Source organism: Zalophus californianus, chromosome 5 (genome assembly GCF_009762305.2).
Source record: "Zalophus californianus isolate mZalCal1 chromosome 5, mZalCal1.pri.v2, whole genome shotgun sequence".
NCBI classification, from domain to species: domain Eukaryota; kingdom Metazoa; phylum Chordata; class Mammalia; order Carnivora; family Otariidae; genus Zalophus; species Zalophus californianus.
Window position 1 is genome coordinate 67,854,604 of NC_045599.1, and position 20,082 is coordinate 67,874,685.

Consider the following 20,082-nt stretch of genomic DNA (forward strand, 5'->3'; position numbering starts at 1 on the left):
GGGAGTGAAGTTAGGTTTAAAATAAATGGCTGCCCTTGGACTGGAGAGGCTTTCTGTCCAGGGCCTGAGTCCTCAACAAGAGGCCCAGGGCCTCTCTGTCTTTGCAGTATTTCTGGGGAGTGGGGATATACAAAGACCTGTAAAGAGAGTGAGGGTAGAGCATAACTAAGTACATCACAAAATTTTTAAATTGCATGTTTTGTTCTGTTGATGGGTTATCAAATATGATTAAGAACCTACCATGGTCTGTTGTCACCTACATGATAAACTCTAAATTCCTCAGTGTGGCACAGAAAGATTCCATGCTGCATCTACTTTGTAGTCTTGTGTACACTACTTCTTCATAGCTACAATAAGCTGTAAATTACTAACTACTAACCATGTTTTGACCATAGCTGGAATGTCTTCTGACACAAAAGTTTTATCCACCTTTGGAATGTGTATCCACTCTTTCAAGATAGGGTTCAAATGACATCCTTTTGGTGAAATGTTCTCTTACCATCCATGGAAGTCAGGAGATCTTTCTGCTTTATCCCTATTTTTCACATTTATTCATGCTGTATCACACTCTACAGTACTTGAAGATACGTTCTCCTTCCAAGCTAGACTATGAGCCTTTTGACTCATATTTGACTCATAGGGATATCATATTTATTTTCATAGTCCTTGGATCTTGCGTAGTACCTGGCCAATGATAGGTGCCGTATAAATATTTGTTAATGGAGATGTAGCTTTGTACAACATCTGTGCCCCAGCCTCTGATCATTAGTGAGAGCTCACCTATCATCAGAATCTCTCATACCAGACGAGTTGGGAAATCTATCTACAAATGAAAACACTCTCCATGCAAATCATTGACATTCAAGAGCCCTTACAAGGTTCATTTACCTTAAATAATGTGCTTATTTTCGTGTGCAGTTCATTTTGTGGAGCCAGCATCATTGCTTTTAGCATAACACTTCATACAGAAGAACTAATTCAGATACATGACAATTCATCAAGAAGTAGCAGAACCACCTGCCCACCATTTTTATTTAAAAGTATTCATTGCAATTGAAATCTAGAGTTCATAGAGAAAATTAATTGTAAAGCCTGAATATTGATAGTTTATGTAACAACTGGGCAGTATTTCAAACATTCAGACGATAGCAAGGAATTAAGAAATAACCAAAAGGGCATAGAAATTCAAAGGAAAAAAAGTCCACAATGTCAATAATGGTAGAAGAACCCTTAGTGCTTCTACTCATACAGAGTCTACTGATTCTTATTTTACTGCTCTAACAAGCTTTTGTTTGTTTTGCACCTTTAGGTAATTAGAAGGGGCAAATCACTCAAATCTGGGATTATAGGACTTCTAGATTCAGGAAAATGAAAGAAATGAGAAATGCCAGCTGATAATCTGATTCTGGAATGTCAGAGAAAGCGTTATAAAAAAATGTAGAAGGGGGGCACTGGGTGGCTCAGTGGGTTGGGCAGTCAACTCTTGATTTTGGCTTGGGTCCTGATCTCAGGATTGTGGGATAGAGCTCGGAGTTGGGCTCAGCACTGAGAATGAGTCTGCTTGTCCCTCTCCACCTTTTGCCCCTCCCCCCTCCACTTGCTGACCCTCACGTGTCTGCACGTGAGCACACATTCTCTCTCTCTCTCACAAATAAATAAATAACATCTTTTTAAAAAAAGTAGAAAATAAAAAAAGCTTAGTTGTTTGTGGAACATTCCAGTACAGTTCAAGCTAATCTAGCCTAACGTCGAATTAAGGGCTACTCTTGTTAGGTGTTCTTTGCTTCCTCCTCTACTCTCACACACCTACCCATTTCTCCCCCTCTTGCAAGATCCTTTCCCTGTCTTTGTTCTGTTAAATACACACTATCTAATGTCCCAAAACCTTAGTGTGATCCTTTAGAGGTGAGCACATATGAAGATTCAAGCATGGGGTTAATGTATGAACTAAAGATTTCGATACTTCACTACCAAACCACACAGAAAGACACACACACACACACACACACACAACACCATATCAAAACTTCTGCTTCTGAATCTCTGTAGCTCCCACCAGTTCCTCATGTTGCTCCCAGATATGCCCAATCTTTACTTGACTTCTCAGTGTACCTGCAGTTTAGGTGCCTCCAATACCTGTCCTGCTGGACCAGTGGATCTGCTGGTCTCAAGGCATGCCATTTTAGTGCTGACTAATTCTGGAAAACTTGACTATGGAACATAACCATTAGCAACTCTGGATTTTGTAGTTGACTCAATGGAAATCTCCAGTGAAATACAGAGTGACAATGACCTTCAAAGCTCAGGGGAGTAGCAAAGATTGTCTCAGAAACCATGGAATTTTCACAGCAGCATTGTCCTTTAGGTCACGGATTACAATGGAGACAATCTCCCCATCCAAAGAATGACTCTCCTCTAAAAAATGCCATATTGTGAGTTACTTTGCTTGTCTTGCTGGCTGTTATAAACCTCTACAGACAGAATTCTTCAGCATGGATGTGTGGTTCTGCGCTGTGCCACCCAAATGAAGAGTATGCCTGGGGCTTTAATTTGTGTAGTGTTGCCTTGCTGACTATGAATTTTGAACTACTATTGTTACCACCTTCCACTTAGTGATAATTTACTATTCCTATTCTATTCCACGCTTGTGTTTTAGATCAAATTCTTATGGTACAATTTAGGCGCTTTTATGTGCATTCCTGCTTGCTTAGATAAAATTACAACACATGGCTTAATTAGTAAGATGTGTACATTCATGAGGGAAGGCACACTTCCCATCGATTTCTTTCCCCATTCTCGGCAAATTGCATCATGAAAATGTTTTGGAGAAGGAATGGTACCATTCTCTGAGCAGTGTTTATTATTTAGCACTTCTATGAAGTGAACAATTAATAACTGAGTAATTCTAACAAAACTCTACCATTCATTTTCGTGGCAAACATTATCACTATAATCCGGTAACTTTCACCCTAAGGATGATCACAGGTATGTGACTAGATGGCCACCTGAGGACAAATTTGAAACACTTTGTGAACTAAACATTATTCTCATTATTTGTCAACTGTTTGAAATTCTCCTATTCATTTCTTGGGTCTTGAGAGCTTGTGGTCTAAAATGGAAATGCCCATTTCAGAATTAACATGCTAAACAGCTACAGTTAATGTTTGATTGGAATCATTGGTCAGTTTGATGAAGATAAGTCTGAGGAAATAGGATACAGAAGTGTCTCCTGGAAGAGACAGCAAAAGGTAGAGAGAGAGGGCCTGAAAGCAATAACTGGAAGCTCTAAATTTGTCTATTATTTATTTTATCTAAGTCATAAAAAAATCACTAAACATTAGTTATATAATTAATTTATTAAATCATGCTGGAGCTATTTCTATTTTTTTTAAAAGGACTTATATTCTCAGGGTACTTTATTTGAACTTACATATTCATTAATTTTTTAAAATTATAAAAAAGTTATGGTTTCTCTCTTTATTTAGTTCCATGAAAATAGGTGATTTCATCACCAGTGACCTCTAATGTTCCTTTCAGCCCTAACTCCTTATGATTCCTTCTTCATATTTTTTTCCCGAGGAAATTTCTCAGGATGTTTGGTTCTGTTCTCATTTGGGTAGTGGTGCCAAGGTGGTGGCTTATCTCTTTGAGGTTGTCAGTTTTGGGGACAGTCTTGGTGGAGGGAGCTGATCCTACCAAGATAATCATTTAGTAAAGTTTTTTTGGGGGGAGGGGCATAAGTTTAGGATTTCTTAATTATATTTGGCTCAGCATATGGCATTGTACATAGCTTTTCTTGCCTTTTTATTGTATTTCTAAATTTTTATAGATAACAGAAAGCACTGATACCTTTAAGAGGGACTTATTATAGACTCACTTATGTTTCCTGTTGTATTTCTGAAAACCTGTGTCAGAAAATACACTGCCTAGAACTAGGCAATCAAGAGATTTTTAATTTTAAAGAACTCTGTGAATATTCATAGATATATATTATATATATTTTTTAATGTTAGAGTAACTCAGAATTTCTCTAATGCCTGTGCAACTTCCAATAAACATTTTAAAAAATGGAAATTCCTATTTAAGATGAAGAAATTTTGAAAAAAAATTGAAAAATTCCAGAAAAGAATGATTGGCCTTATAAAACTTATTTTCATTGAAATGAAGTAAAGCGTGTCATAAGTAGTAGCAAATTTGTTATGCTTTTTTATTGGTTTAAATAAAAAGATAGTTTAAGAAACCAACCCATTAGATCTGAGGTAGCTCAAAAAAAAGTTGCATCTCTTAAAAATTTAATACTTGGAATAGATTGGAAGAGAAAAAGAAGGTGTCATTAAATGGCCATATTTTCTGTAAAATTACTGGTAAGGCTGGTGAATTCTGATCAATAAAATCTTTATAATGGTTTTTCAGCAGTGAGCATTTATAAAATTGGCAGAGTCAGTGTGACTTTACTTAAATATTAAATACTGTCAAAGATATAAGAAATTGTGGATATTTAATTTTTTAATAATGTGCTCTGAATGAGTGCACAGAATCAGCTCTAATATTTTGCAGAATTAATAGTAATGTATGAAAAAAAGTCACAAGGAATGTCTATTGAAGCAAACGTTGAACTCTTAATGGAAATTAAAAATGGTTAGTCCAAATTTTTTTCTTTGGATCTGCTACTTTAACTCTACGGTGAAAGCCAATAAGAAAATACATTTTTTTTACAAAAAACATTAACTTTCAATGAAATTCCTTCAGACCGTGTTAGGTGCATAAAGTGAAGTAAAGCTTCATGCTTTCCAGTCATATGCCAATAGTGTAGGTTCCCTAGAAGGAAGACAGAGAACGAGTTTTCAAAGACGTGAGCTTTGCCTGCAGTGGCTTAGATGACTCACTCTGTCACAGGGGATAATTTCACTGCGACCATTGAGATTTTTGTTATTTTCTTTCTGGGAGAAGGAATAGATGGGTTTATTTTAAGTACTAGGCAAAGGGATTGTTAGTGGGAATTTTGCACAAAACGACCCAAAATGTAAGCTGGACAGGATCATTCATATTCTTAAGATATGTTACTTTAAAATATGAGTATAATTACCCTTGAAATGTTACTTTTGAGTGTTTTTTTAAACTTTTTCTTTTTTTTTCTTAGAGGGTTAAGGAAACACTTAAAATAATGACGGGTTGGTGGTATTTATAGGCCAGAATTGTCTGGAAGTCCTTTTTTTCATCTTCACATAAACAGATGACCGTATGTAAAATAACCATTATATACTCTCGGTATTTTAAAACTGACTTTCACGTTTGGAATGTTCCTGACATCACCTCCAAAGATTGGTTCTGCTGTCCATGGAAGGCATAGAAAACTACGCTTCGTCATATGCTCCTGCCATTCCATCAATAAGCTCAACTCAGGCTAATGAATGCAGAGAGACAGGTCTGTACTGTGCCAAAGTTGTATGTAAACTGCTCAGGATCATTTGGGGCCCCACTGGCACCTCTCAGAGCATTCCTGTGTTTACAGCCCCCAGAATATCTTGGGCAATGCTTGTTTCCCTAGCTCTGACCTGTTGCTAAGAGTCAAGCCACTGTGTAAAAAGAAGTGCCTCATTTTCACAGGGACTGCTCCGCAGAGCAAATGGCCATGAGTTCTCTTTTCCTATGACCATAATGCTGCTTGGGTTTACTCTCTAGAAAAACACATTGATATATTTGCAGCTGGTGGGGGCACTGCTTTATTGCCCATTGTGGACTGCATACTAAATAAAAACTACTAAGATTTGTAATAAGCAATCTTAGATGCTTTTCAGGTTACTCAGATGTTCAAACACGCATAACCCAACCATCAATATAAGAAATTCAGCTCGAAGCTGTTAGCGTATTATATAGTCTGTGACTTTTCAACTCGGGGAATGATACTCATTTCTCTATCTGTCCCATTCAGAACAACTTCTCCTTTATTGCATTTAGAACAGTGTAACTGAAAGGCAATAAGGAAAGGCAATATTGTAGAGTGGTTCACATTATGCTGGATTTTATTGTAGTCTGACATTGTGAGTGAACCTTTGGAACCCTTGAACGCAGCATAAAGGCAAAACCTGCTTCTAATGGACTGAAGAAAAATACTCTGACATAGTGATGAGTGGGGTGACTTCTAGAAAGCATGACTTGAAAACATTTTCTGAACGAGTGCTATTTTTGTTGTCCCAATTCACAGAATGATATTAAAACAGCTTGCCATTGGCCAGAACTACCAGCCTTTTCCCCTAAAGGCAGGGCTTCATTTTTAAAGACATAAGGTGATCTACAACTCCTCCAAACTCTAGCTAAAAAAAATTTTACTTCCATTTTCCTCCGATTCTTCTCCTAGATGATTATGTCAAAAGTATTAGAATTTAGGTGCTGTGAGAGTTTCCTCTTTAATCTGTTTATTTTCTTATTGTAAAATGGATACATCAGTGGTATTTATAATTATGAAATTTATATTTTTTCATAGAAAGCAACAAATTATTATCTTCATTGTTCTCTGCTCTTAAAATATATGGAGTTGTTTATTCTTTAGGCTTGAATTATTTTACAGGCTAGTGTAGACGTATTTTTCACTACTATGGGAATTTTGATGGGAATAGTAAAGAGCTCGTCAACATGAGGCCCTTTCCCCGGAATCTTATGGTTCAAGTTAGAAATGAACAGTTAATTAATATGATGGATAAGTTAGACGGAGAGGCACAAATTTTTAGAGGATGTCAGGAAAAGAATCTCTCCTTTTGTTAATACAAACTATTTTTTCCCTCTTTCCTCCCCCTCTACCACTGCCATATCCCTGTCCTTCACTTTTCCCCAATTAACCTCTTCTGTTGTTGTACCTGGCACATAGTAGGTGCAGAGTAAATATTTGTGTGTGTGAATGAATGAATGAAGGATGTCCAAGATACAAGAGCTTCTTGGTTCACTTGAGTCATCTGGCTCTTACCAATGCTCAGTGTATAAATTGGACGTGTTGTTGACAACTTTCTTTGCTCTTTGTGTGCATAAGCTAAGAATAAACAGCAGTGAAGGGAAGGGAGTGCTTCATTCATTGGAGGGTTACACCATCATAAACTCACCAAAGTGTACCACACAGAGCCAGTGATCACAGAAGACAGGCAACCCAGGCCCCATCATTAAATATAGAAGCCTGTCTTCACTGTTTTTATCCAGACTCTCTGTATTTTGGAAATTTCCACCACACTTCCTTTTGAGTTACTTCTTTTCTCAAGATACCAAGACTGAAGTTTTACAGAGGTAGACTTGGTCAGGGAAGCTGGAAAAGCAATGGCTACACATTCCCTTGCCCCCCCTCCAGAGACTGTGGTGTTAATGCTTTTTGGCTGAATTTTATGTCCCTGACAAATTTCTCTATTCTGGTTAAGATTTTTTGGGTCTATCTTCTATGAAAAGTGGTCTCTCCTGAGTGAAAACACCTCATAGAAGAGAAGGCTCCGTTTGCCTTCAAGAGGATAAGCAGACAGGAAACTCCGACATTCAAAGGGTTGAGTTGCAACAACTAAATGATTCCTCTTTCTCTAGACCAAGTAAAAGCTGTAACATTTCAAGTCTGTATCTTTAATTGGACACCAACCATCTAAGAAAACTCATGTAGAATGGATAAAGTTATTTGTGTTTTGCCAGAAATGTTTCACACCCAAAGGTTCAGTACTTTTTCTTGTCACTAGTGAATTGTGTGTGTTTGTGTGTGTGTGTGAGAGAGAGAGAGTGTTAAGTACTATCTTTATGTTCCATTGTTTAAAGTATGCAACATTTAATCCTTCATGTAGTACTGAAAATAATCTTAATATTTTTTAGTTTTAAAATAGTTAATATTTAATACATTTTTATTAAAGTATTTTTAAACACTGAAAACAGTTTTTAAGTGTTTTATTGTTTTAAGTATTACCAAAAATTTACTAAAATAAGAAAGTAGGTGAGAATAATGGCGAAGCTGCCACGAAGGAAGAAATGTGCTCCTGATGCCAAAGTGAAGGTGTGATAATCCGATTGTGTGGGTTCACAAGTCTCTGAACAATCTTCCCGTCCCTGATATGTCCAGGGGCCATTTGGCTTGTTTCAAAGGTGCTTATATTCCTTACTTTCTTCTAATGCTTTATACTAACCTAAGGTAGCTTGAATATGTTTCTATTCCTTGTCACCTAAAAAAGCCAAACATACTCATGTTATGAAGGTAATGTATGTACTCATATATTTTGTGGAAGTTGTTTGTAAACCGTAAGCTAGTGTTCATATACGAGGTGGGATTGGAGAAACTTAGGATATAAATTAGCCTCTAATGTAAAGGCTTATTGAGGAAAAAATTCATTTGGTGGTCAACTTGCATCTCTATTGTGTAGGTATTCTCTGATTTTTTCAAGTAGTCTAGAGGTGGTGAGGACTTGTATATTCCAATGACTCCTTACTTGCCTGACTACTTATCTTTTGGCAACTTAAGCTTTTGGCAGAAAATGCAGTTATATAGTAGGTTTTTATCCAGAGTCATATTGATTATTATTTAACATAAATTATTAACAAATTTAGATCTCTTTTTCCATCTCAGAACAGATTGGAAGGAGGAAGGTGAAATAATATTAGATACAGGCAAAGCAGTAGAAAAGTCTTAACTGAGGATCTGAAACTGAAGGAGAAAGCAGCCAACTTTAAGGGCAAACAGGACACACAGATATGTAATACAATAGTGGAGATTCACGAGAAGGACATGAAAACATTTTTTTAAATTTGCATTCTAAAACATTTTTTATGGAAGCAAGGGCATTTAGAAAACATTTAGAAACTAATAAAAATGGTCAAAATGAAAGCATTTAATATGTTTATATACTCAACAAATATTTATTTGGAAAACACATGTCTGGAGCCGTCTCATTAATGAGCTGGTACTGAGTTTTGAATTGAAGGCAGTCTCCATCCATTCTCTCAAAAGGTGATCTTCTTTGTTCCTCTTATAGCCTCTCTGGACTTCATTCTCAGAGGTTTTGACATAAATCAGAAACATTCTTTGGTGGATTGTAATATCTTAAGACACTCATCAAAAGCACAAGAGTCGATACCTGAGATATCTGGAAAACTGTACATTTCTTCAGTTTTCCCTTTAGCGCTGATCTAGGCACTAGTATACTGATGATGTAAACTCTGCAGGTAAATCTATGCAGGTAAAATTCTATTAAAGCTGATGCCACTAACATCTAAAGAGAGAGTTTGGGGACCCTCTGGATGTGCCCAAAAAATCTGTTTTTTTTGATATTATATTGAAAACAATTCAATCTATAAATAACGTTTTATGGTAAATGCTTCATTTTATTCCTTCCATGTAACAACTGCCCTCTGTAATGAAAGTGTTTGTGCTTGACGGCTAAGGGAAGTAGAACTGGTCTAAGGAGGCCCCCAGCTTTCAGCGTGCTCTTAGATCATGAAGGCATACTTACTCTCTGCTCTTCCCACTCTGACACATCCATCATTTGCACTTGGGGAATGTACCTTCAATACCAAGTTAGTCCTGAAAACAAAACGCCACCAACGTGCAGAGCCAGTAGACAATTAGGACGGAAAGGGTGAGAACGATGCACACGCAACTTCCCTCCTTTCCCTTTTTTTCAGGTCTGGGCATGGATTGTCAGTTGCCAACTAGTTATAAAAAGGCTTGATTGAATCCACTTCATTGTCTGCTCTCAGACTGGGAACTTGTTTTCTATGAAGGTCATTATTATAACAAAACTCAACTGAATTATATAGCAAAAATTGGAATGATCCATGTAAAATACGTTAAGGAGAGACAACCCATGATCCTGGAAAATATTAGGCCACTGCATATTCAGTTCTGCAGTTTTTGTAATCTTAGCGGCCTCTTCAGAGTTCCAGACCTGCTGTCTACTGACTGAAAATTTGCCATCCAGATGTCTGCCACCAACAAACTGATGTTACTCTGTGTTATCCAGCTTGGCTTTGGAGACCGAAGGCCAAAAAGCATGTTGACTTTTTACGGTAAAAAAGTGCATCAGGAGGCCAACTACATACTAGGTTACCCTCCCAAGTTTGACCCCTGTCCTTAGTTTTTTACTGCCTGAACTGGCACCAGAGAAACTCCTTGAAAATAACACATTCCTTGTCCATTCAGTGGTTAATGATGCTTAAAAAAGTCAGTTTGTGACTGTGACCTAAATTATGCCAGAAGCTGTAAAACCATGGTTTCTTTAAATTCAAATATGACCCCATGCTTTAAAACCACTACACTGACCCTATAGTACTGTTGCTGAGTGTGCGTGTCCTCACATAAACACACACACACACGCACATACACACATTCACACACACACACATTCACACACACACACACACACATACACACACACAAAACACTTGGCATTAAATGACTTGATAAAAGAAATGGTATTTTTCAGACTTCCATGTTAAAGAAAAGGCTCATGAAAGAGATGTAAGTGAGCTTTAAGCCAAACATTTGTTTGGCTTTGCTGCAGCAGGCTGCAGGAATGTAAACTTTTTTTTTTTTTCAATGACTTCAGCTCTTAATTTGAAAGCTAGGATTTTTAGGAGTGAGCAAGAGACTATATTTGGCCAAAAAATTCTGCTGGCTTTACTTAGCTACTCTGCACATTCAAAACAATACTTCTTTATCAAAAAAACAATAGTCTGTTTTATTCACAGCACATGTAGAAGTTGGAACATCGACTGAATTCCACTTTCTTCTCTCGCAGTGTGTCTGTAACCAGCTAATGAGCTGCAACAGAGCCTGGCCTTCATTTTCAGCAAATTAAGTTCATCCCTCATAGGAATTGTGGTCTGGCTGTGGCACCGCTCCTAGGTATGGGTGGGATTTGTTTCTTCTACCAGTTGTAGGTTAGCCACATGGGTACGTGCTGTCGCACCACACAACAGAATTTTCTCTATAATAACCAGTCTAAGTAGCCTTTTACCCCACAAAAGTAGATCCCATTTAATTTACTTTGTGTTTATAGCACTCCCTCTCAAACCGCATCGTTGGCACAGACCGATATTTATACAACTTTTTATTTTAAACTATTTATTTAGAGTTGAGACTTCAGTAGCATTCCCTGTCAGATTCATTGAGCATGCTTAAATTCAGGATACTGAAAATGTAAATTGGGAAGAGTGATGTGTGTTCGTGGGATTCTTTTCTCCACTGCATGGACACCCACACAACTCTCGCTGAAGCAAAGGGAGGTTACATGGGTTGATAAAATCTGCGATACAGATTACTGGTAGGACACTTTATGTTGATGGGTGATTAAAAATAATTGCTCTTGCCTATTGTGTCTCCATATTTCTTTGACAATAGAGTTGATCGAATCAGTTATGTAAGATGCATCTAACAATTTCTATTTCAGAAGTAGCGGTGTCATGGGGGAGTCTCTTTTCCGACACGATGCTATATTCCATTGCTCAGTTATTCTAATGGAAGCCTCTAGTCAAATAGGTGCTTGTCACAGAAGAAGAGGGAAATAAAGTTCTCGATTTTTATCTGACCTCTGCATGGGGCTTTACCCAAGTTATATATTTCTTAAATAAAGCTTTTAGTTTTTTAACTTTTAAAGTGAGGGAAGGGATGTCAATTTCAAATTGACATTTACACCACATAAAATAAAGTGGCATATGGTCAATTTTTCTGTCCACAGTGGACATTTCATACTGTTAATGGCACTGAACCTTCATTTTCAATGAGGTCCTGCATGTTGTTCTTAAGTCCTGTATTATTTTGTGATCTAAAAATACAAGTAAAGTCTTGCTCACGTCTTTGATCCTCTTTTACTTTCTTCTTTTGGTGAATACCTATCTATTTTCAAGATCCAGCTCATATACTGTTTCTTCAGTGAAAAATGTCTCATCTTCTCAAAGAACATCATAGCTCCATTGCAGTGGGATGACCTTTGGAGATGTTAACCAGTGCTTTTGTTCTCCTAGTATTTCCTATAACCCCTACCCTTCCTCTGCATCCAGGAAGCTAGGGGAAGGGACAAAAAGTAAAACAAGTCACAATAAAGGAGTTGACCTTTTCGTTGTAACTCAAAATTAAGGTTCCGCTTTAGAAAACAGAGTTGAAGGAAGAAGGAGTCAGTTTCTGTTGTACTGTTCTCAGCCCTTGGTTAGATAAGATTTCATGGGTCCAGGAAAAGGAAGCAAGTTGAAAAGGGAAGAGAGCTTAGGTTGTGGTGCCTAAGCCCAGAGAGTGCCTGGAGTGCTGAAGAAGCAGAGGAGTACGAGAGAGGTGTAGACAGTGGCTGTGAGAGAGTGGCACTGATGAGGTCTTGCTCCAGGGATAAGGAGGATGGCCCAGGTCAACACAGAGGAGATCCCATAGAGTCCAGTGAGCAGGGGAGATGCAGTGAGGCCTGGGTTCCTCACCTCCACCCTGCTCTCCAGACTCCCCAGCACTTTTTAAGTCTCTTGGAACTTAGAGGCAACCCAGGGGAGAGGGAGCTAGAAGAGGCCCTAATTTTTGCTACTGTGTGAATGGGGGCTTCAAATCAAATATAAATTGTTATGGAAAAATAATGAAATGATAAAGTTTTTCCACGTCTGTGTTTGATGGCTCCAGGTTTGTATGCGTCAAAGGAATTATGCCTTCCTTGTTGTCATACTCCTCTGTCGCAGAGTGTGACACATAGTAGGCACACAAGAAATGGCTGTAGCAACATGAATCAGTATTGTAGGGCCAGAGTTGCATGCCGACTACTCCGTATCTTTGATCTGGTTTCTCTACTGGGTCAGGGAAAAAAAAAAAGTCCTGCCTTGTTTTTGCCAGCTTGTTCTGTTTACTCCTGTGGTTTCCCGAATTCCCAAACAATGCGGCATTGCCTGAAATTACACTTCAGTGTTTTCTGGAGCATTTCTGCTGCCCACCCTACTTGCAGTGAGTCCACTTCAATTCCTTGTATGCCCACTGCTGTGATAGCTCACTGTCACTAAACCTCTACATGCATCCACCCCAGAGGAGTTAAGTGGGACCACATCAATGCTGGGGAACTGGCTGTCTTCCAGAGCTGCACTGTGGGTCATTCTGTCTCATGCTTTGGTGAGGTCTATTTTCTCCATGGCCTTTCATTGGGGAGAGGGGCCTGGGATAGGGCAGGCCCAGAAAATAGAAACAAAATGCCCAGCGTGGGTGGAAAACATCCTCTTTCCCCCTTGAGTAGAGAAGATCCATTTAGGGGACGTTCCACTGATACATTCCCTGCTAGTCTAATTTTCCCAAAATTTGGTTTCCTTGTTTCTGGCACCTGTAAACCAGATGGGATATCCACTGACATACTGAGTTGTGTGGGACGAGGGGGGCTGTTCTGTTTCCTCCTTAGGCCTTGTAAAATCATCCACCATTTCCCTAATGCAGTGCTTAAACCTCAGCATCCATGTCTTGTGAGTCCTATTTGTGTGATCTAAAAAGTTCTCAAGCACTTTTAAACTTTAACACATTCAGTAGCAGTATCACAGTGATGCCTTTTACACGTGTGTCTGAAGTGTGTAAGTATAAACTGCCCTCTAATTCTACTTCTTTCCTATATCAATTCATATCGTTTTGGTTGCAAGTAGCCAAAAACTTAATTCAAGCTGGCTTAACAAGAACGTAAGCGCCTTGGGCGCCGGGGTGGCTCAGTCGGTTAAGCGGCTGCCTTGAGCTCAGGTCATGATCCCCGGGTCCTGGGATCAAGACCCACATCAGGCTCCCTGCTCAGTGGAGAGCCTGCTTCTCCCTCTCTCTCTGCCTGCCGCTCTGCCTACTTGTGCTTTCTCTCTCTGTGTCAAATAAATAAAATCTTTAAAAAAAAAAAAAAAGAATGTAAGTGCCTTGGGACACCTGGGTGGCTCATTTGGTTAAGCGGCTGCCTTCGGCTCAGGTCAATGATCCCAGGGTTCTGGGATCAAGTGCCGCATCGGCTCCTTGCTCAGCGGAGAGTCTGCTGCTTCTCCCTCTGCCTGCTGTTCCCCCTGCTTGTGCTTGGGAGCTCTCTCTCTCTGACAAATAGATAAATAAAATCTTAAAAAAAAAGAATGCAAGAGCCTCTTAACTGAAAGGTGGTGTAGTGTAGGTGGCTCCATTTTGTCAAGAAAACCTGATTATTTTCTATCTCCCCACTCTGCCTTCCAGTGCCTTCTTCATGGTCACGAGATGACTACCAGTAGCTGACAAAACCAGGGCTACCCATTTTCCTGTTCATGTCTTGCAGAGACATGGGAGCCCCTAAGGAACCTCCTTTTGCAGAAGCCGTCAGCAAATATATCCTTAAATTGTATCTTCCCAATTTTCAAACACATGTGATACACATTCAACATGTCCCTCTCCTCGTCCTTCATTTATCACCTCTAACATTTATCTGGTTAATATAGATAAAGGCAATGAGGACAATAGAACATATCAACATGGGCTGGATGGAACTGCAATAAAGAATATACTCTCAGTGACACAAGCTCCAGCTGCCTGCAATTAATCACTCTCACTTAATTAATCAATCAATTGAAGCTGATTGGGATTGTGAAAAGAATCTAGTGAAGCTGTGTTCAAGCTCTGGCATTGCTGTTTACTAGATGTGTGATCGCAGGCAATTTGTTTCATCTTCCAAAAACCCGGTTTTCAAATGACATGCTTGTAAAAGCATGCTCATAATGTCTACATTCTTCAAATGCCATGTATTGTTATTATTATTTATTATTCCTGTTTTAAGTAAAACAAAGAGACTGGTCTTCATCTTAAGAGACCTGTATCAAAAGGTTTTGTAGAGTATCAGAGTCCTCATTCATTCAAAAATAAAAGTTTATGCACAATTTGAAGTGGACAAGACACCGTGCTAGGTGTTAGGAATATGGTGTTTATAAATAAATATGAATATTAATTACATCTATAGAAAAAATAATATAAAATGAGGTAAGAGTTTGAGTTGCCTCTTCCAGGGCATATATAGGAAAGTCCAGAGGGCCTTGGAGAAAGGAATGACCAGCTTAGAGCTGAGTAGCAGTTTGAAAATGGGAGGGACTCAAACAAGAGACAGGTATTTGGTTAGAAGATACAGGTGCCAAAGAGGTTAAATGAGATCTGGATTGAAGGCCTTGGCAGTGAGAAAGGAGACGATGGGTAAGTCTAAGAACTATGAAGATGGGGTGGGGGAAAGGATGGAGCTGAAGGTACCAGACACTGTGCTAACTAATTGACAGAAAGCCCTTAACTTCATATAAATCATCTTAATTAATTCCCCCAAATAACCATGCCAGTTATTAGTATTCCTTTTTTTAATAGATGATTAAACTAAAAATGAATGATTTTTTTTGTTTTTGTTTTTTTTCTTTAAACTGGTAATTCTAACTAATATATACACAGAAAAACCAAAAAGGAAACCCAAGCGGTTATTTGGTCAGTTAGATTAACATAGTCATTTTGTGTGGACAATTCAGGTCAAAAAGGCCACCCCACTTTCCTCCCACCAGATACCATGCTGTGATCGTGTATGTGTGTAAGAATGTATGTTTGGAGAAGGAATTATTTTTACTATAGAAACTTTCATCTTTGTGTTGGCTATTTAACATTGGCTTCATTCATACTTAGATGTGCCTGCAAAATGTAGTTCCATTATGTTGTCTATAAGTACTCTGGTTCTTTTATAAATTTAAAGTCCTTTGTGGTTTTTTTTTTTTTTAAGATTTATTTATTTATTTATTTGACAGAGAGAGAGAGAGCAAGAGAGGGAACACAAGCCGGGGGAGTGGGAGAGGGAGAAGCAGTCTTCCCACTGAGCAGGGAACCCGATGTGGGGCTCCATCCCAGGACCCTGGGATCATGACCTGAGCGAAGGCAGCCGCTTAACCGACTGAGCCACACAGGCGCCCCATAAAGTCCTTTGTGGTTTAAAATAAGGTCCACTCCAGTAATTAAAATCATCTCTTTAGGTAATGCTGCTTTAGGAAACCATGCTTTGTTTCCCAAATTTCTTAACCTTTTGTCCACTCCCAGGCACCCCTTCTAGTTGATGAATGGATGTGTGGTGGAAGGGTAAGGCTTTCACGGTTTTGGGGCACCTGGTTGGCGCTGTTGATCAAGCGTCCAACTCTTGATTTTGGCTCAGATCCTGATGTCAGGGTTGTGAGATCGAGTCTCACCTGGGGATCCTCTCTAAGCATGGAATCTGCTTGGGATTCTTTCCCTCTCTGTTTGCCCTTCCCCTCACATGCACTCGTGCTCTCTCTCTCAAATAAATAAATAAATAAATCTTTAGAAAGCAAAGACTTTCACAGTCTAGGAGTGGTGGGGAAGAGCTAGTATCTTTGCGTGTAGAAGGGTCATGTCCCTTGTCTGCTGTCTTGCTGGCACTTAGCTGATGTGGGCACCTTTTGTCTTGGCTTGGTCAAGTCGCTTTTACCTTGGCTTTCTCTGCTTTATTCCCCATATTGCTCTCTGGTAGGAAGGCCCAATTGACCCTCTACCATGGAGGCATCTTGCTTGCTAGCTTTTAACTCAGCTGCCTCGTTAATTCCCTATGGGTTTAGGGTGGGGTGCTGTGGGAATGCCTGGTTTCTATCCAGGCCACAGTGAAACAAAGCAGAGTCTAGGAAAGCCATTCCTCAAGCCTCATAGATGAAATCTCAGGAAGTCTTGATGTGGGGCCACCCCAATATATGGGGGAGGTTGCATTCTAGTTGATAGAGAATTTGAAGTCGCTCCTTCCTTGGGCTTCTTGTACCTTACCACTAAGAGTGAAATCCAGAAAGGGAAATTGGGAGGCAGTCTCAGATGACTTTCCAGTCTATCGTCCTCAGCCCCCAGAAACAGAAGAGGTAGGCTTTACTGCCCTTCCTTGTTGTCCTAAGCGTTTCTACAAGAAAGCAGCCAGCAGCACGGCCTGGAGGTTCTTAGGTGGAAGGTATCCTCTCTTCATAATGAAAATTCTAGATTGAGTCCTCCAGGCTGGATGGGGGGTCCTTGAAATGTTAAGTAGGAACTAAAAAAATTAGCAAATCAATGCACTCTCCACAAAGACTTGCTTGCAAATTAAGTTTTTATTCTTTCCTGGTATAGGGCAGTAAGTTTTCTGGCTCTGCCTTGAAGGTGAGAAGCTACAAAGACGTGTGATTTAGGGAATATCATGAAATGCATTGGTTTAATATTTGCAAAATACCATCCCTAGTACGGTTACATAGATACAATCAAAGTCCCGAAATCAGTGTAGCTGAATATGCAGTTTAAACTGTCTAGTTTCTGGTGAAATTAACACAAGAATCACTTTCTAATCCATTTTGTCTAGCAAGTAGGAAAGGTGGAAAGCTAGTTTTATTGTGAGCTAAAAGTGGGTAAAAACTAGTAGATTATATTTAGAATACAGCCTGTAAAAAAAAAAAAAGAAATAATTACAGCCACTGTGACAAAAAAAAAAAAAAAAAAACAGGCAAACACTTCTTTTATCAATAAATAACAAATTAACAAAAAGGTGACTTTTACAGTGTAATGTTCTTAGGCTGTTTTCAAACTGGCATTTTTAGAGATTGTTTTCTAAGTGTTTTGTCAGAAAAAAAAGCTTTAGTAAATTTTATTATATGAATGCTACAGTTTAGAGTTCTGTTTTATGTAATAGCAAAATAAACTCACTTCTTTTATACTTTTTTCCCCCATCAGATTTCACTATTTGTCAAATAGAGGTGAAAATTAAATTATGATAAGATGAAAAGTATACCTAGAAAATCGTGTGAATTCTTTAATAAAAGCTGTGCACTTGCTTTACTCGAAGGAATATTTCCTTCGTGGTGCAAACTGATAATTAGAAGTATTGAATTAGATACTTGTAAAAGAATAGTGGAAATTACCCATTATTGCACTGCATTATATCTCTTAGTTTTGGTATTCTATGCTAATTATGAGCCAAAATTTCCCCCAACTTCCAAACTCATCATAAAAGAAACACATATAATGGACCACATTTCCTAAAATAATCTCTGAAATTATGGACACATTTATTCGTGTTAATGTGAGGTTTGCATTTTAATTTAGATGATGGCGCTGTGGATTGCTTTTCTGAATAACTTCATTGAAGGGCAGTTTGTAAGAACAGATAAAAGGCAATTATAACATGAACCCTTCTCTTTCTCTCCTGTATGCTCCGAACGGCTTAAGTCCAGAAACTTTTTTTTATTGCACTTGTCAAACCTTAATGTTTAAAAGTTTTTCATCCAAACATGCATACATAAAATTACATATAATGAATGGGAGAATTATGGCAGTACTTCTTATTCCCTCCTTTTCAATAGTTATATGTATATCTGCTACTCATAAAAGTGTGGATCTGTAACTGCCATAGTCTTGTTTCTTGAGAGATGACAGTTCCTCTTTTTTTTCTTATGAACTTAGAAGTGTAGATGTAATGTAATATTCTTACTCATGTAGTATTATTATTGGCTTTTTTTTCTGCTGTTTTTGATGACTTAATATTAAGAATAAAAATTTAAAGATGATTTAAAAAAATTTCTTCCTCTGCATGTACTAACTTAGGCAACACTTCTGGAATTGCAATTTGCCTTGAGGAATTTGATACATATTTTAATAGTGGGCAGAGGAAGAAGCGTATTTATATATGATGCTTTTAATTACTTTAATTTCAGGACTGTAATTTGTCATCGTTTCTGGAAATTTTTATTTTTTACTTCTGGAAAATGGGGTCCTTTTACCTGTGCATACATAGTGATTATTTCTTCTAATGGAAGATGTGTCTTAAATCTGAGTTTTCTAGTAACCATGCCGGGGAACTGATGACATTCTCTAACTCTCCCCACCCAGCCCTACCCTGTGAGTTTATTATCTAAAACTAAGTTATGTATCGTCATCAAAACTTATTTCTTAAATATACGAAAAAAACACTACATTTTCACGTAGTTATGCTTTCACTTTGTAAAGTTTTATCTTAAAAGTGGCACTAATGAAAATGTGAAAATGAAGATCTTTTTTTCTTCAGTTTTATTGAGAAATAATTGACAGACATCACTGTCTAAGTTTAAGGCACACAGAATGATGGTTTGATTTACATACATTGTGAAATGATTGCCACAATAGGTTCAGCTAACATCTGTCAGCTCATGTAGATACAATAAAAAGAAAAGAAAGAAAAAAAGGAAAAAAATTTTCTTTATGTGATAAGAACTCACAGGATTTACTCTCTTAAAAACTTTGCTGTATATCATAAAGCAGCATTAGCTATAGTCCTCATGTTGTACGTTACATCCTTATTTATCTCATAACTGGAAGTTTATACCTTTTGACCACTTTCCTCCAGTTCCCCTTCTCCCCTCCTTCCAATTCTCGTAACCACAAATCTGATGTCTTTTTCTATGAGTTTGGCATTTTTTATTTTTGTGTTTTACATTCCACATATAAGTGAGATGACACAGTATTTTTCTCTGTCTGACTTATTTCATTTAGCACAGTGCCTTCAAGTTTCATCCATGTGGTCACAGATGGTAGGATTTCCGCACTTTTATGGCTGAATAATATTCCATTATATATATATTTTTGACATATATGTATCTCACAATTTTTGACATAGATGTATCTCACAATTTTTCTATCCATTCTTTTCTTGGCTATTGTAAATAATGCTACTGTGTACATACAGGTACAGGTATCTTTCCAAGTTAGTGTTTTTGTTTCCTTTGGCTCTATTTCCAGAAGTGGAACTGTGAGATGATATGACAGTTCTATTATTAATTTTTTGAAGACCCTCTATGCTCTTTTCCATAGTAGCTGTACCAATTTACAATCTCAGCAGTGTGCACAAAGGTTCTCTTTTCTCCACATCTTCGCCAGCATTTATTATCTCTTGTCTTTTTGATGATGGCCATTCTAACAGGTATGAAGTGATACCTCATTGTGATTTTAATTTGCATTTCCCTAATGACTAGTTACATTGAACATCTTTTCATGTGGCTGTTGGCCTTTCGTATATCTTTTTTGGAGAAATGTCTATTAAAGTCCATTGCCCATTTTTTAATTGGGTTATCCGGTTCTTTTGTTATGGAGTTTTATGAGTTCTTTATATATCTTGG

At 38.0% G+C, this 20,082-nt stretch overlaps 1 long non-coding RNA gene across 2 annotated transcripts in view; it reads left to right on the plus strand.

Annotated features, from left to right (window-relative positions):
- Positions 1 to 20,082, plus strand: part of LOC113928671 — a 105,703-nt gene that overhangs the window by 39,353 nt on the left and 46,268 nt on the right. The gene's annotated exons all lie outside the window — the stretch shown is intronic.